Source organism: Symphalangus syndactylus, chromosome 12 (genome assembly GCF_028878055.3).
Source record: "Symphalangus syndactylus isolate Jambi chromosome 12, NHGRI_mSymSyn1-v2.1_pri, whole genome shotgun sequence".
NCBI classification, from domain to species: Eukaryota; Metazoa; Chordata; class Mammalia; order Primates; family Hylobatidae; genus Symphalangus; species Symphalangus syndactylus.
In genome coordinates, this window is record NC_072441.2 from 67,110,679 (window position 1) to 67,130,097 (window position 19,419).

Consider the following 19,419-nt stretch of genomic DNA (forward strand, 5'->3'; position numbering starts at 1 on the left):
CAGTGCCATGCTGACATTGCAGCTTTGTGGGCTATACTTTTTGAGAACAACGTTCTAAAATACAGACAAGAATTCTAAGAATCTGTTAGTTGATGTCATTTTTTCAGCTTGGCTCATAAAACTACTAGGGATGTGGGAACTCTCTGTTATGCCATGTCCCTTGCCTGATGTTTCCCAACCCAACTTTGCTCTTCCCTGCATGTCCGTCCTCACTCAAATAAGAACTTTAATCTGTCCATTTGAGAATGAGTGCTGTGCTGAGGACAGGCTCTATTCACAAAAAAATTGCATCTAAATATGCATTATTTACTATAAGATCAGTTAACTCTTTTTTTTTTTCTTTTTTGAGATTGAGTTTTTTTTTTTAGATGGACTCTTGTTACCCAGGCTGGAGTGCAATGGCACTATCTCAGCTCACCGCAACCTCTGCCTCCCAGGTTCAAGCTGTTCTCCTGCCTCAGCCCCCGCGCCCGGAGTAGCTGGGATTACAGGCATGCGCCACCACGCCCAGCTAATTTTGTATTTTTAGTAGAGACAGGGTTTCTCCATGTTAGTCAGGCTGGCGTCGAACTCCTGACCTCAGGTGATCTGCTTGCCTTGGCCTCCCCAAGTGCTGGGATTACAGGCGTGAGCCACCACGCCCGGCCAGATCAGTTAACTCTTTAAGAAGTTTATATGTATAAGTGTATTTAGTTCTCATAGCAGCCCTGTAAAGTAGGTTCTATTACTATCCCCACATTAAAGGTGAAAAAATTGAGGTTCGGAGAAATCAAGAAACATTCTGAAGGTCATGTGGTGATGTAAATGCCAAGATCTGAAACTAACATGTCTGTGTCTACGGCTCATGCTCTTAAGAACTATGCTAAACTATTTCTCTAATTAAAACGCTGGTCTATCAGTAACAAGAGACTAAACTAAGGCAATATTAAAGGAAATGCAGAGGATAAATCAGAGTATCAACTGGACTTAATAAATGACTGTATGATGAAGGTGTACTAAGAGTTACAATGAAGAAACAAATTAGAAATTCTAGATGATTCTCAAGTTCCTGGTGTGGGTAATGCATAGATAATTACATAACTACTCAAAATGAGGAAAAAGTGTTTTAGCCAGAAATGTAATGAGTAAGTTTTGGATAGATGGTGTTTAACTAGCATATTTCTGGAGCTGAAGGGTGTGGAGGGAGCTACCAGCATGTAAATAACTCAAATGTGAAGTGCAGTTATGACTGCTGAGGAAGAATATTATCAAGGACAATAACCCTTGTTACACCAATATTTACAAGTCAAGCAGAAGAAAAAGAGCTCTCAAATTTAGGAGACAGCTTTCAAACATTTTCAACTGCAAACTACAAGAAGTACACTTTACATCAAAGGCCAGGACACAAATACGTAGCTGTCTGTGTAACTGAAACAAACACGAGTCAAAGAGGGATCAACTACTTTTCCATTAACCATTTATGATTAACTTGTTACCACTGTACCAATTTACTTTTAAAATTACACAATGTGCTTAAAGTCAGCTGACTCTTAGCATGACCTAACAATCTTTTCATTTGGCCCTAGCTTCTCTTTCGAATATTCTCAAGCAGTCACTCCAAAGCTTTGGTCATCAACACCACTCTCCTTTCCCTTAGAAAATAATGAAAAATTACGGATATATTTTCATATAGAGACGTGAGTTGAGAGAATTTATACCTACAGCCTCTAATTACTTAAGTCAGAGCCCAGTCCAAATGATAAGAGAGTCCTGTGAGTTAAGTGTTGAAAGACTGGAATGAATTATCCAAAGAATGGGAAAAAGAAGCTGGAGGGAAAAAGATTGTCAAGTGGTGCCAGAAACCTCAAACTGAAGAAGTATAACCATGCCTAAGTCTAGTTCCTCTCTCCACCGTGCACTTATCTCTATTCCCACCCTATGTGCACACATTAATAAGGGGCTAGAGAGTGCAGTGGTAGGAGAGGTAACAGCAGGAGCAGCGCCGCTGCTGGGGGCTAGGGCAGATCTGTCTGACTTCCAGTCTGTGCCTAGCCCATTCGAGCTGCAGCCATGTCTGGGGATGAGATGATTTTTGATCCTACTATGACCAAGAAGTAAAATCAGCAGCAGCAGTCCTTTAGTTAGAGGAGGAAGGGGATACCCAAACAGAGGAGACCCAGCCCTTAGAAACAAAACAAGTGGAGCCAGAGCCAACTGGGGACAAAGAATTGGAAGCTGATGAGGAGAACAGTAGGGAAAAAGGTGCTTCTGATGATCTAGATGACTTGAACTTCTTTAATCAAAAGAAAAAAACAAAAAAGATGTTTGATATTGATGAAGCTGAAGAAGGTGTAAAGGATCTTAAGATTGAAAAGATATTCAAGAACCAGGTGACCAGAGAACGACCTTAATATTATGCTTGGCAATAAAAAGAAGAAAAAGAAGAATGTCAAGTTCCCAGATGAGGATGAAATACTAGAGAAAGACAAAGTTCTAGAAGATGAAGACAGCAAAAAAGACAACGGTATCTCATTCAGTAATCATAGAGGCCCTGCTAGGGCAGTCTCAGATACACTTATAAGGAGCTACTGAAGCAAATGTTCAACACCACGAGGGAAAAGAATCCAGATGTGGTTGCTGAAAAGGAAATTTGTCATCAAACCTCTACAGGTCATTTGAGTAGGAACCAAGAAAACTTACTTTGTCAACTTTACAGATATCTGTAAACTATTACATCATCAGCCCAAACATCTCGCATTTTTGTTGGCTGAATTGGGTACAAGTGGTTCTATAGACGGTAATAACCAACTTGTAATCAAAGAAGATTCCAACAGAAACAGAAAAAGTCTTCAGAAGATATATTAAGGAATACTTTTTACACATACTGATCACTGGACACAAACCCGCAGAAGGAGACTCAACTCTCCTTCTTACAGTGAGCAACTTATTGTTGACACTCTGTTGCAAGTACAAAACCAGTTTCCAGGCTGTCACAGGCAAGCAAGCACAGATCCATGCCAAAGCTAACTAATTTGCCAATCACTGATTTTACAATGTGTTGTGGAGATTTGGTGGGACAGGTTTGTCATCAGAAGGGATATACTGTTGTATTAAAAAAAGAAGATTAAAAGCTGCCAAGTTCTTTGATGAGGGGTCGGCTGGTCTGAAACTCTTGCAAGATGCTGCTGTTCAAACTGTTGACATAATCATTGCCTCTTCTCTCTCTGTCAGAGAGATGTGATACGGGGTAAGGAAGTGTTTTTCAAAATTGTTCACTGGCATCTGTAAGATAAATTAGTTCTTGTAACAGTGCAAGAAAATTAAATTTAAAAAATAGAGACCTAGAAAGCAATATGTATTTGCCAAAAGGAATGATGGCAAAAAACAGTAACTATGTTCTGGAGCAACAGGTCACTAATCTTTACTAAAGAAATTTTATAGCAATGGAGGTAGCGGCAGACAGACATTAGCATGAGTATGGGGAGCTGAAGATGTGAAATGCTGAATATGTTGCCCACTCTTACAAAAAACTTGGCAATGAAGAAAAGAGACAAAATGACCTGTCAACAGAGGGAGAAAAAAGAAGAATGCTGCTTTATACAGGGAAAACTTGGAGATACGATACAGAAAGTAACTGAAATAATTTATAATAAAAATGGCTTAAATCCTATAAAATAATATCACAGAGTAACATATATTTATATAACGTCAGTAAGTATTTCCAAAGTTAATTTTATCACTTAAGAATGAAGCTGGCTTAAGGTGAAGTCATAGTCATACTTGGCCACATATGTGCACATACAATCATATACGAAGAACACTAATATCTTATAATAAACTAAGTATAACTAATATCTATTATCATAAAGCTTCTTGGTATTCTTAGGGCTTCTTATATTCTTGAAGATACACAGGAATATCTTGTTTTACTGCATTTAGCTTTATACCGCTTCACAGATGCTGAGCTTTTATAAATTGAAGGTTTGTGGCAACCCTGCATTAACCAAATTAGTAGACGCCATTTTTCCTACAATGTGTGCTCACTGTGCGTCTTTCTGTTACATTTTGTTAACTTTTGCAATATTCCTAACTTATAAATTATTATTTATCTATTATGGTGACCTGTGATTTCTGATCTTTCATGTTACTACTGTAATTGTTTTGAGGCCCCACAAACTGCGCCCAATGAAAACAGCAAACTTTATCAATAAATGTATTCTGACTCTTTCACTGACTGGCCATTCCCTGTCTCTCCCTTTCTCAGGCCACCCTAATGCCTGAGACCAAACAATATTGCAATTAGGCCAATAAATAACCCTACAATGGCCTCAAAGTGTCCAACTGAAAAGAAGAATCGATTCAGCAGGACTTGGTCAATAACAAAAACAACAACAACAAAAAGTCAAACATCTCCTACATTAAATTTTAAAAAGCTAGAAATTGTTAAGCTTAGTGAGAAGGCATGTCAAAAGCCAAGACAGGCCAATGCTAGGCCTCTTGTGCCAGTTAGCCTAGTTGTGAATGCAAAGAAAAAGTTTTGTTTTGTTTTGTTTGAGATAGGGTCTTGCTCTATCGCCCAGGCTGGAGTGCAATGGCATGAACACTGCTCACTGAAGCTTCAATTTCCTGGGCTCAAGTGATTCCTACCTCAGCCTCCCATGTAGTGGGGACCACAGGCTCATGCCACCATGCCCAACTAATTTTTTGATTTTTTGTAAAGATGGGGTCTCATATTGTTGTCCAGGCTGGTCTCGAACTCCTGGGCCCAAGCAATCCTCCCACACAGGCCTCTCAAAGTGTTGGGACTACAGACATGAGCCACTGCGCCCAGCCTGCAAAGTTCTTGAAGGAAATTAAAAGTGATAGTCCAGTGAGCATATGAATGATAAGAAAGCAAATCAGACTGGGCATGGTGGCTCCCACCTGTAATCCCAGCAATTTGGAAGGCCGAGCTGGGCAGATCACAAAGTTAAGAGATCAAGACCATCCTGGCCAATACGGTCAAACTCTACTAAAAATACAAAAATTAGCTGGGCGTGGTGGCGTGCACCTGTAGTCCCAGCTACTGGGGAGGCTGAGGCAGGAGAATTGCTTGAACCCAGGAGGCGGAGACTGCAGTGAGCCAAGATCACGCCACTGCACTCCAGCCTGGTGACACAGCAAGATTCTGTCTCAAAAAAAAAAGTGCCCTGCTAAATTTAAATAAACACAATTTCCACATTAAAAAAATTAGAAGACCTGAAGAATGGTAATCCTAAGAAGCAAATTAGTAGTCTGCTACTAATGAAACTTTAAGACATACCTATTGAAAAAGAAAAGGATAAACAAACATACAGCAGCAACTGCAAAAAAACAAAACGAAAAGGCAAAACAAACCAAAAACAAACAGGAAGAATATTAGTATTAGATAAACCTAAGTCAAAGTTAAAAAAGCATTACATAGGAATAGTGGGAATACTGTGCAACAATGAAGGACACAGTCCACAAACTGTCAAAACAAATTATGCAATTTATGCAGGATAGTAGCCACAAACAAAAGGCAAAATAAAAATGGAAAACATGTTATTTTATAAAAAATTTAATGGTTGTCAAGCTCACACTTCCTTATCTGGTTTTTGAAATACAGAAAATTATGGTATGTTTAGCCACAAAACACATTTAGTGAAAAAAACCGGACCTGAACTGGCATAAAGCTATATATATCTTTAGTTACGCTATTTAGTGTAAATACTGCTGCAGAAATATTAAGGCATTTGATTATAGAGTATGACCACAGACGATGCTGGAAACTTAAGTACCATCTTGCCTTCCTGAAATGTGAACACTTACGCATCCCAAACACTGAATATATGAATAAAATTTTTAAACTTAGAAACATAAAAGTATTTTGTTTTCCTATGTCCACATTAATCATGTAACCTGGCTGCAATTTTCTTAAATTCCAAAAATTAAATATTTTACTGACAACATATATGAGCATAATCCAAATAACTCTAAGAAATAAAATTTTTAAAATGACCAGTTCCCCAAAGTGAAATAACTGCTAATTAAGGAACAATATTGTGGTTCAAGCAGAAAATTTTTCAAGTGGAATTTTTAAGAATTATCAAAATAGAAAATATTTTATAACAGTGTATTTCATTTCATAATAAAGTGATTGAAAACAAAATACAGAGGTGGCCAGATGCTGTGGCTCATGCCTGTAATCCCAACACTTTGGGAGCCAGAGGCGGGCAGATCACTTCAGTCTAGGAGTTTGAGATCAGCCTGGACAACAGGGCGAGACCCTGTGTCTACAAAAATAAAAATTAGCCAGGCATGGTGGCGCCTGCCTGTAATCCCAGCTACTCAGGAGGCTGAGGTGGGAGCATCACCTGAGACTGTGAGGTCAAGCTGCAGTGAGCAGTGATTGGGCCACTGGGGGACAGTGAGAGCCTGTCTCAAAAATGAAAACAAAAACAAAAACAAAACACAGAGGAAGGCCTTTGTGGCTCTTATAAAAATTCACAAGCATGAACTTAACTTTAAAGATATACACGGTTACAATTAAACTGTTAAAAGTCAAAGACAAGAAAATTTTGAAAAGAGTAGGAGAAAAATAACTCATGACATACCTGGGAACAATATGATTAACAATGAGCTGAGCAGAAACAAAAAAAAAAATTCAGAAGGCAGTGTGTTATAAATAAAGTTTTGGTGCCCCAAAAGAAACAGCACTCGAATATAAAATTTTCTTTTTTTGGAGGCCAAGGTGGGCAAATCATGAGATCAGGAGATCGAGACCATCCTGGCTAAGATGGTGAAACCCCATCTCTACTAAAAATACAAAAAATTGGCTGGGTGTGGTGGCAGGCGCCTGTAGTCCCAGCTACTCAGGAGGCTGAGGCAGGAGAATGGCATGAACCCGGGAGGCGGAGCTTGCAGTGAGCCGAGATCACGCCACTACACTCCAGCCTGGGCGCCAGAGGAACTCCGTCTCAAAAAAAAAAAAAAATTTCTTTTCCTCAGCAAGGCAATTTACTTTTATAGAAGGATGCACCCTCACAGATGGACCAATGGTGAGTGCACACCTGGACAAGGGAGGGGAAGGGGTTCTTATTCCTGACACACGTGGCCCCTGCTGCTGTGTCACTCCCCTATTGGTGAGGGTTAGATCACACAGGCTAAACTAATTCCAACTGGCTACTTTAAAGAGAGTGACGGGGTGAGTGGTTTGGCAGGAAAAATGGTTATGGCAGAGCAGGAAATTGGAATGAGTCAGGGTGGAGAATGAGTCAGGGTGGAGCAGGTAATCGGAATGAGTCAGGGTGGAGCAGGTAATTGGAATAAGTCAGGGTGGAGCAGGTAATTAGAATGAGATAGGGTGGAGCAGGTAATCAGAATGAATTAGGGTAGAACAGCTGATTGGAATGAGTCAGAGTGGAGCAGGTGATTGAAAAAGGTTGTTTTACGAGGAAGTTAAGTTTAAAAGTAGAAGGCAAAGAATTGAACATACTGACATATTGATTATCTGAAGAGAAACTTAGAACTCATATTTAACAAGTAGAATGACATAATTTGAAGTAGTTTTTAAAATTCTGCCTATATCAATTTAAGAACTTCAGTAACTTGGCCTAAATGGAAACCAATTTAAAAATGTAAGAAAAAAATAAAACAAAACACTGCCAACCAAGAATTCTATATCCATCAAAACTAACCTGCAAAAATGAAAATTAAATGAGGACATACTAAGATAAACATAGACTGGGAGAATTCATTATCAGGGGAAATTCAGCCCCCGATATTTCAAGTGGGTCCTTTTCTATTTTCCCTAAGTGTCGGCCGGTCTGAGAAATAAAGGGAAAGAATACAAAAGAGAAATTTTAAAGCTGGGTATCCGGGGGAGACATCACATGTTGGCAGGTTCCGTGATGCCCCGAGCCATAAAACCAGCAAGTTTTTATTAGTGATTTTCAAAAGGGGAGGGAGTGTACGAATAGGGTGTGGGTCACAGAGATCACATGCTTCACAAAGTAATAAAATATCACAAGGCAAATGGAGGCAGGGCGAGATCACAGGACTGGGGCGAAATTAAAATTGCTAATGAAGTTTTGGGCACGCAATGTCACTGATAACATCTTATCAGGAGACAGGGTTTGAGAGTAGACAACTGGTCTGATCAAAATTTATTAGGCGGGAATTTCCTTGTCCTAATAAACCTGGGAGTGCTACAGGAGACTGGGGCTTATTTCATCCCTATCTACAACCATAAAAGACAGATGTTCCCAAAGCGGCCATTTTAAAGACCTCCCCTTGGGAACGCATTCTCCTTCTCAGGGATGTTCCTTGCTGAGAAAAAGAATTCAGCAATATTTCTCCTATTTGCTTTTGAAAGAAGAGAAACATGGCTCTGTTCTGCCTGGCCCACAGGCAGCCAGATTTTAAGGTTATCTCTCTTGTTCCCTGAACATTGCTGTTATCCTGTTCTTTTTTCAAGATGCCCAGATTTCACATTGTTTAAACAATTTGTGCAGTTAACACAATCATCACAGGGTCCTGAGGTGACATTCATCCTCAGCTTACGAAGATGACGGGATTAAGAGATTAAAGACAGGCATAGGAAATCACAAGAATATTGACTGAGGAAGTGTTAAATGTCCATTAAATCTTACAATTTATGTTCAGAGACTGCAGTAAAGACAGGCGTAAGAAATTATAAAAGTATTAATTTGGGGAACTAATAAATGTCCATGAAATCTTCACAATTTATATTCTTCTGCCATGGCTTCAGCCGGTCCCTCCGTTCAGGGTCCCTGACTTCCCACAACAATTCATTGCTAGTCAACCTGCCTTACAAAACACGCTAACGAAAATTCTCCAGATTTAAAGGAAGTGACATCAAAGATCGTATCAAACGGATATAAAGAAAGAGCACTTGTAAGGTTAATCATATAGGTAAATGTCTAACACATATAAACCTACTTTTTCACTTTCTTAAATTATTTAAAAGAAAATTGCTTCAGATAATAATAGCAGAAAGAAAGGAGAGGGAATGGAAGTATACTAGATAGAACAAGATAGAACTAGATAGAACAAGAACATGCCACCAAACCATAAGTGGAATCCACAGCAATTAAAGAGTACTAGAAATGGTAAATAAACGCAGGCTAATTAACGTAAGAAAATTTACAAACATGTTTTTCCTTTCTTCTCTTAACTTCTTCAAAAACCATAAAAGTATAAAGAACTGTATAAACTCAGCACAGTATTGCTGAGTTTATAACACATAGATGTAACAACATAACAATTACACAAAGCCAGAGGTGGGGGGGGGAAGGAGGAAGAGAGCCACACTGGAGCAAAGGTTCTGCATTTTACTGAAGTCAAGTTAATAGTAATTTGAAGTAGACCGTGATAAATTAATATGCATACTGTAATCACTAAGAAATCAACTCAAAACTCACAGTAAAAACATCAATGAAGGAATTAAAATGATACACCAGAAAACATGTATGTAATGCAAAAGAAGGCAAATAAGTGTTACAAATAAAGTTTCGGTGCTGTAAAATAAATAGCACTCAAATATAAAATTTTCTTTTTTTCTTCTCAGCAAGGTGATTTACTTCTATAGAAGGGTGCGCCCTCACAGATGGAGCAATGGTGAGCGCACACCTGGACAAGGGAGGGGAAGGGGTTCTTACTCCTGACGCACATGGCCCCTGCTGCTGTGTCATTCCCCTATTGGTGAGGGTTAGATCACACAGGCTAAACTAATTCCAACTGGCTACTTTAAATAGAGTGACAAGGTGAGTGGTTTGGCAGGAAAAATGGTTATGGCAGAGCAGGAAATTGGAATGAATCAGGGTGGAGAATGAGTCAGGGCGGAGCAGGTAATCGGAATGAGTCAGGGTGAAGCAGGTAATTGGAATGAGTCGGGGTGGAGCAGGTAATCGGAATGAGTAAGGGTGGAGCACGTGATCGAAAAAGATTGCTTTATGAGGAAGTTTAAAAGTAGAAGGCAAAGAATTGAACATACTGACATTGATTCTTTGAAGAGAAATTTAGAACTCATATCTAACATAAGGAGGAACCAATGAACAACAATAAATACATGAGCTACACAGAAAACAAAGAGCAAAACAATCAACATAGATCTAACCATATCAATGATAGTAAATGAGAATGAATTAAGTACCCCAATGAAAATAAAGAGCAAATACAATTAACTATATACTGTTTACCAGAGACACACTTAATTTATTTTTTCCAGATATAGTCTCTGTAGCCCAGGCTGGAGTGCAGTGGCGCTCACTGCAGCCTCAACCTCCTGGGCTTAAGCAGTCCTCCTGCCTCAGCCTCCCAAGTAGTTAGGACTACAGGCATACACCATCACACTCAGTTAATTTACGTAAAATTTTTGTAGAGATAGGGTCTCACTATGTTACCCAGGTGGGTCTCAATCTCCTGGCCTCAAGCAATCCTCCCGCTTCAACCTCCCAAAGTGCTGGGATTACAGGCATACATCACTGCACTCAGCCCAGAAACACACCGTAAATCAAAGACACATACAGGATGAAAGAAAAAAGAAAGTCAAATCATGGAAACCGTAGTTACATAAGAGCTGGAGTCTTGGTGTGGTGGCTCACACCTGTAATCCCAGCACTTTGGGCTGAGATGGGAGGATCACTTGAGGCCAGGAGTTCAAAACCAGCCTGGGTGGCACAGCAAGGCCCCATTTCTACAAATTAAAAAAAAAAAAAAATTAAACCAGGTGTGGTGGTATTCGCCTGCAGGCCCAGTTACTTAAGAGGCTGAAGCAGGAGGCTTGCTTGAGCCCAGGAGTTCAAGGCTGCAGTGAGCTAGGATCATGCCACTCTACTGTAGCCTGGGTGACTGAGCAAGACCTTGTCTCTATTTAAAAAAAAAGAAAAAAAAGGCCAGGGGCAGTGGCTCATGCCTGTAATCTCAGCACTTTGGAGGGCCAAGAGGCCAAGGCGGGCAGATCACCTGAGATAGGGAGTTCAAGACAAGCCTGACCAACATGGAGAAACCCTGTCTCTACTAAAAATACAAGAATTAGCTGGGTGTGGTGGCGCATGCCTGTAATCCCAGCTACTCAGGAGGCTGAGGCAGGAGAATTGCTCGAACCCAGGAGGTGGAGGGTGTGGTGAGCCGAGATCCCACCACTGTACTCCAGCCTGGGCAACAGGAGCAAAAACTCTATCTCAAAAAAAAAAAAAAAAAAAAAAAAAAAAAAAGCAGGTGTGGCTATTCTAATATCAGATAAAATAGACATTTACACAAAAATAATCATTAGAGACAAGAGCAAAATTTGTATAATAATAAAGATATCCATTCTCAAGAAGATACAGTTATATGCATATGTGTACGTAACAAGACAGCTTCAAAATACATGAAGAAAAATCTGGCAAAACTGAAGGGAGACAAACAGAAATGAACATGAAGATGAACAAAATATGCCCTCCCACAAAACAAAAGAGAGGCTCACTACCTGTGGGACAATTATCAAGTGGTCTAATATATGTGTAACTGAATTCCCAGAAGAAGAAATAAAAACAATGAGAAATATACTTTAAGAACTAATCATCAAGTTTTCCAACTTTAATAAAAACTATAAGCCAAAGATGAAGAACCACAATAATCTCTGAAGATAGCGCTTCTAAATAAAACCATGCAAAGCACATCATAAATTGCTAAAAAAACAGTAATAAAGGATAAGTCTTAGGCCAGGCGCGGTGGCCCATGCCTGTAATCCCAGCACTTTGGGAGGCCGAGGCAAGCGGATCATGAGGTCAGGAGATCGAGACCATCCTGGCTAACATGGTGAAACCCTGTCTCTACCAAAAATACAAAAAAAAATTAGCCAGGTGTGGTGGCAGGCACCTGTAGTCCCAGCTACTCGGGGGGCTGAGGCAGGAGAATGGCATGAACCCGAAGGCAGGGCTTGCAGTGAGCCAAGATGGTGCCACTGCAGTCCAGCCTGGGCAACAGAGCAAGACTCATCTCAAAATAAAAATAATAATAAATGTTTAACAAAGCAAAAGAGAATGCCACTTAGTATGACCAAGAAAAAACAGCATGAAAATAATTTCAAAAGAAATCTATAAACAAAAACAACAACTAAATAAATAAAAGGATCCAGCCTAGGCAACAAAGCAAGACCCCATCTCTAGAAAAACTTTAAAAACTAGCTCAGCGTGTAGATGTGCATCTGTGGTCCCAGCTACATGTGAGGCTGAGGCAGGATTGCTTGAGCCCGGGAGGTGGAGGCTGCAGTTAGCCATGTTCACACCACTGCACTCCAGCCAGGGTGACAGAGAGAGGCTCTGTCTCAAAATGATAATAACGAAAAATTATTAAAATAAAAGAGATCATGCAAACATAGAAGTACAGTTTTCAAGTGAGGTATAAAAAAACAAAACATAAAAGAATGGATGAAATAATTTCAGAGCTATTTATTATATATTCCTGGAATAGAATATATACATTTTTTGGTATGTCTGTGTAATATTTACAAAATTTGATCTTGTATTCAGCTACCAAAAACAAATAAGAACAAAAAAAACCTTTCAATTAAAAAGATACTGAATTTTACAGTCCACATCCTATAAAAGTTTAAAACTTCACAAAGTGAAAGTAAATAAAAACATCACTACACACAACCCAAAATAAAAATGGATTCCATCTGGAAATCCAAACTAAAATTACAAGCTATCTGGAAAAAAACGCAGCAGAAACAGTTCATACTCAACTCTATTATTTCTATCTGTAGACTTAAATGTTTAAAAATAAAACTAATAAAACTTATCTTTCCTTGACAAATTTTTTAAAAAAGTATGAGAACAGAATTAAATATAAAAGCTGAAATATATACATTACTGAAAACAAAACTGATTACCTAAAAATAATTTTTTGAGAAAAAAGTAAAATCTTTAGGAATCTAACGAAGAGAAAAAAAACATAGAGAATGAAAACAGAGAAAGCAAAAAAATTTTAAAAGATTACTAAACCTATATCAGAAAATACTCCATGTAACTCTAAAGCAAGCAATATTAAAATCTAGCATAAATGGACAATTTTCTAGTAAAATATGATTCATCAAAAGCAAAACAAGAATTAAACTTGAATAGACATATTAGCATACAAAGATTAGAAGAAGTTGCCATTTTAAAAAAAAATACAAAATCCAGATAGACAGGAGAGTAATGCTTAAAGAACAAACTAGCATTCCATTATTATTTGAACCAATCTAGAACAAAAGAGTGAAAATCCGAATTCATTTTATAGAGCCCAACACTGCTTTACTATTAAAACCTACCAAAGGCAATTCAAAAGAAGAAAACTGCAGACCACTCCAGCGTATTGACTCTACATTTCTAAATGAAATATTAACAAACATTCTGTCAATCTGTCAAAAGAATGTTATGATCATGGTTTACCAGGAATTCAAGGATTATTCAACGGAAAGAAATTTAACAAACTAATCGTATCAAAACAACTGAAGGAGAAAACTATATGGTTATATAAACAGATGTTAAAGTGGCATATGATAAAATTCCAACATTTTTAGTGAGAACACTAAAAAAGAGAAGCAAACAACCTAAATGTGAAAGAATCATTTACCAAAATATTAAATAGCATTTAAAGCTAGCAAAACCTTAAAGGGAAAAAAAAAAAAAAAAAACACTTCTCTATTTAACTCAGAAAACAGGCATATCATTTACCAAAGAGGCAATATACAAAATTATTAATGGCACAGATTCTGGAGCCAGACTACACAGATTTAAATCTCAACCCCTTCAGAGCTGCTAATTCCTTAATCTTTGTGTTAATTCCTTAATCTTTGAGTCTTAGTTTCCCATTTGCAAAATAGGGATAACAGTACCTACCTCAAAGGTTGTTGGAAAGACTACATGTTTATACATATAAAATGTGACACACACTAAGTGCTCACAAAATGTAAGCTATTATTACAAGTTACTATTCGTCTCAAAGATTTTAGAGCATCACTGTGTAACAGAATTTTCTGCAATAATGGATACGTGCTGTATGTGCACTGTTCAATGCAGTACTCAATACAACACTGGCCACTGAGCACTTAGAAAATGGCTAGTGGAACCAACAAACTAAATTTTAAAATTTCATTTTAGATAACTAAAAGTTAAATCACCACCAGTGACTAGTTGCTATGGTACAGGACACTGCAGTTCTAAAAAACGCAGGATAGCTGAGATGTCACTTACTTTTTAAGACTACTAAAATTTAAAAGATAAGTTTACAACAAAATGAAGGTACAAAAAAAATTAACAGCTGGACCACTTTCAATAATGGCACAAGGGAAAGCAAATCCTCTCTTCAAAGACAAAGTATAAAACTGTACAAAACTGTCAAAAAGAAAAAAAAACAAACAACAAATTCAGACCACAGGGAATCAACTACTGTCATGCAAAATGAGACACACTTATTCTACAAAGACTGCTGAAGTTTCAGGTAAAAGCAATGACAGGCACTGGCCCTCTTGCTTGAGGATGCTCCCACGATTCCCATTTACTCCAAAACTCTGGTCTGAAAAATCAGTAGTTTTACTAGAATGGGACTGACCATGAAAACAGCAGCTTTGCTGTCACACATGGCAGAATCAATTGGGGAGAGAGGTGAATACGAAAACATGAGATTTGCCAGCTATAAATTAGTATCTGTTTGGAAAGAACAGGTTTTGCTATACCTGGGTTGGGGGTCACAGAGCAAGCAGCAGACCAACCACATTAATACAAAGAAACTTGAAATGAGAGTCAAAGAAGGGCTAAGATCAACTGTCTATACAGACATGGCTAATTGGGACACTGCACATATCAAATGGAGACACAAGAAAGCCCTAAAAAAACTAAAGGCCAAGTGAGAATAAAAACAAAGATTTCAAAGCAACTATCATAAATATTTTCAAAGAATAAAAAGGAACCAGTGTTCAAATAATAAAATAATATGGCAAAGCCTCAACAAATAAGAAGTCTCAAGAGAGAACTATAAAAAGAACCCACACAGATTAAAAGTACATGCAAAATAAAAAATTCACTACGTATCTGGGCTTCAATAATACACTTAAGGCCGGGTGTGGTGGCTCATTCCTGTAATCCCAGCACTTTGGGAGGCAAAGGTAGGTGGATCGCCTGAGGTCAGGAGTTCGAGACCAGCCTGGCCAACGTGAAACTCTGTCTCTACTAAAAATACAAAAAATTAGCCAGGCGTGATGGTGGGCACCTGTAATCCCAGCTACTCCAGAGGCTGAGGAGGAGAATTGCTGGAACCCGAGAGGCAGAGGTTTGCAGTGAGCCAAGGTTGCACCATCGCACTTCAGCCTGGGCAACAAGAGTGAAACTCTATCTCAAAAAAAAAAAAAAAAAAAAAAAGATTTGAGTGAACTTGTAGATGGATACATTAAAATTTAATTTCAATCCAATCAAAAAAATCAGAGACAAAAAAAGACTGACGAGAAAAGAACAGATCCTCAGAAACCAGTAGAACAATGTCAAGCTCCCAACATAAATGTAATAAAAGCCACAGGACATAAGAGCAAAGAAATAGAAAAAATGTTTGAAGAAATAATGGTGGAAAATGTCAAACTGGATGAAATACATTAATCTGCAGATTCAAAAAGGGGAGAGAACCACAAACAAAATAAACACAGAATAAACCAAACCAAACACATCACAGTCAAACTGCTGAAAACCAGGAGAAAAACAATTCATCAAGGAAACCAATCCATCAACATCTGACTTTTCATTAAAAATATGGAGGCCAGGAAGCAATGAAATGACATATTCAAAGTATAGATTATAACCAAGACTTGTATATGCAACAAAAACATCCTTCAAAAATGAAGGTAAAATAAAGACAGCCACAGGTAAACAAAATTTGAGAGAAAGTCACACTTAGCATATATTTGTACCACAAAAAATTCTAAAGGAAGTCTGTCAGGATGACAGGAAATAAAACCAGACTATATAAATCTAACAATCATGACAATAACTGTACAAAAGATAGAAATGGAGCTACAGTGGAACAAAGTTGCTATATTTTAACAAAATGAAGGTAGTATCGTCCTGAAGTGACTTGTGGTGTTAAAGATATATCATAATTGCAAGAGTTACAACTAAAACAAAAACTAAATCAAAGAAAATTTTAAGGTACACTAAAAATATTGGTTAACATAAAAGTCTCAGTAAAGAAGGAAAAGAACAAAAATGACACACGGAAAACAATTAGCAAAATGGCATACCTAAATCCAACTATATCACTGAGTAAACACTCCAATGAAAAGAAGAGATTGTCAAACTGGATAAAAAGCAAAATCCGACTATATATCCTCTGAAAGAAACATTTTTAGATTCAAAGACATAAATAGGGTTAAAGTAAAAGGAGAGGAGAAGATAAAATCATGAAAGTTGTTGCCTTAAAACAGCTGGAGTAGTCACACTAACATCAGAAAAAAAAAAGATTCTTGGGGTCAGGAGTTCGAGACCAGTCTGGCCAACATGGTGAAACCCTGTCTCTACTAAAAATACAAAAATTAGCCAGGTGTGGTGGCGCATGCCTGTAATCCCAGCTACTCGGGAGGCTGAGACAGGAGAATGGCTTGAACCCCAGGAGACGGAGGTTGCAGAAAGCCAAGATCACGCCACTGCACTGCAGCCTGGGCAACAGAGTGAGACTCTGTCTCCAAAAAAGAAAGAAAGAAGAAGAAGATTCTCAAAGCATATTACTAAGTAAAACGAAGCATTTTATATGTTAAAGAATCAATACATCAGATACATGTAACAATCATAAATGTAAATGAACCAAACACAAAATTAAAACTATAGGCCAGATGTGGTGGCTCACGCCTGTAATCCTAGCACTTTGGGAGGCCGAAGCGGTGGATCACGAGGTCAGGGGTTCCAGACCAGCCTGGCCAAGATGGTGAAACCCCGTCTCTACTAAAACTATAAAAATTAGTTGGGTGCGGTGGCAGACGCCTGTAATCCCAGCTACTCAGGAGGCTGAGCCAGGAGAATCGCTTGAATCTGGGTGGCAGAGGTTGCAGTGAGCGGAGATCGTGCCACTGCACTCCAGCCTGGGCAACAGAGTGAGACTCTGTCTCATAAAAAAACAAAAAAACAAACAAAAACAAACAAAAAGAAAAAAAATATATATATATATAGTTTTTTTTTCCTCCCCATGGGATACAGCTGAAAGAGCGCTTAAACATTTTTTTTTTTTTTTTGAGATGGAGTCTCACTCTATCACCCAGGCTGGAGTGCAATGGCATGATTGCACCTCACTGCAACCTCCGCCTACCCAGTTCAAGTGATTCTCCTGCCTCAGCCCCCTAGTAGCTGAGGTTGCGCGCCACCATGACCAGCTAATATTTTTGTATTTTTAGTAGAGATGGGGTTTCACCATGTTGTCCAGGCTGGTCTTGAACTCCTGACTTCAGGTGATCTGCCCACCTCGGCTTCCCAAAGAGCTGGGATTACAGGCCATTGGTCCAACAAAACTTTCTGCCATGACAAAATGTTCTATATCTGCACTAATATGGCAGCCATCAGCCACACATGATTACTGAATACCTGAAATGTGACTACAGTGACTAAGGAAGTAAATCATCAATTTCAATTACCCTTAATTTTGTCACGTGGCCATTAGGTACCACATTTAACAGCATGAACTTAGAAATGTATAGCTTTAAAGACATATATTAGAAAGGAAAAAAACATCTAAAAGCAATCATCTCAACATGCCCCTCATTAAGCTTGAAAAAGAAGACCAAATCAAAACATTAAGTAGGATGAAATAAAGATCAGGGTAGCTATGAATAGGGAGGAAAGGGGAATGAAACTCAAAGTTGGTTCTTTGAAAACAACTGATAAACAATTACCTAGATGGGAAAGTGAGTGCAGGGAGGGAGACGGGGGGAAATAGAGAAGACAGATTGATACTGATCTAAAAAGAAAAGAGAGCACATTGTGCCAAAACCAAAAATGAAATATAAGACTTAACAAGAGATCCTGCCAAAATGTTACTGATATGGTTTGGATTTGTGTCCCCACCCAAATCTCATGTTGAATTGTAATCTCCAATGTTGGAGGAGGGCTCTGGTGGGAGGTGACTGGATCACGGGGGCAGATTTCCCCTTTGCTGTTCTCGTTATAGTAATTGAGTTCTCATGAGATCTGGTTGTTTGAAAGTCTGCGGCACTTCCCCCTTCATTCTCTCTTCCTCCTGTCAGCCATATGAAGATGTGCTTACTTCCCTTTCACTTTCTGCAACGACTGTAAGTTTCTTAAGGCCTCCCCAGAAGCAGAAGCCTGCACAGCAGGAAGAACCAGAGAAACCTCTTTTGTTTGTAAATTACCTAGTCTCAGGTATGTCTTTATAGCAGTGTCAGAATGGACTAATACAACTATGAACTTCTTATGCCAAGTTAGACCACTTAAACAAAATGGGTCAAATTCTTTAAAAATACAAATTACCAGCTAGGTAATCCCAGCATTTTGGGAGGCTGAGATGGGAGGATCACTTGAGCTCAGGTGTTGGAGACCAGCCTGGGTAACACAGTGGGACCCTGTCTCTACAAAAATAATTTTTTAATTAGCTAGGTACGATGGTGCACATTTGTAGTCCCAGCTACTTAGGAAGCTGAGGCAAGAGGACTGCTTGAGCCTATGAGATGAAGGCTGCAGAGAGCTGCGATCACACCACTGTACTCCAGCCTGGGATACAAAGCGAGACCCTGTCTTGAAAAAAAAAAATTTTTACCAAACTGACTCAAGAAGACATAGAAAAACTGAATCTGAATACTAGATCAGTAATTTAAAATCTTCTACAATAAGGGAAGTCCAGACCCAGTCGGGTTTTTTTTTTCTTTTTGAGACAGAGTCTCCGTCTGTCACCCAGGCTGGAGTGCTGTGGCATGATCTCACTGCAACCTCTGCCTCCTGGGTTCAAGTGATTCTCCTGCCTCAGCCTCCCAAGTAGCTGCGACTACAGGCGCCCACCACCACGCTCAGCTAATTTTTTGTATTTTTAGTAGGGATGGGGTTTCGCCATGTTGCCCAGGCCGGTTTCGAACTCCTGAGCTCAGGCAATCCACCTGCCTCAGCCTCCCAAAGTGCTGGGATTACAGGTGTGAGCCACCGTGCCCAGCCCCAGTTGGTTTTAATGGTGAATTCTCTCAAGGAAGAAATAATACAAACATCAAACTCTTCAAAAAATAGAGAAGAAAAAAACGTATTTTAAGAGGCCAATATTACCCTATTACCACAGACATAAGACAAAGACATCACAAATAAAATATTACTAGAAAACTACAGACTGAGGAGTAGAGGAGTATTAGAAGAGGAGATGAAAACGATGCCCAAATTTCTGGTTTAGGAAACCAGAACAATGAGATGACTGCTCCAG

The 19,419-nt window shown here is 38.8% G+C and overlaps 1 protein-coding gene and 1 pseudogene across 4 annotated transcripts in view; one reads left to right on the forward strand and one right to left on the reverse strand.

Moving 5' to 3' along the window:
* TRIM33 (tripartite motif containing 33) overlaps window positions 1-19,419 on the reverse strand; it is a 125,579-nt gene that overhangs the window by 76,783 nt on the left and 29,377 nt on the right. The window lies entirely within an intron of this gene.
* On the forward strand, window positions 1,926-3,010 carry LOC134734185 (eukaryotic translation initiation factor 2 subunit 2-like; annotated as a pseudogene).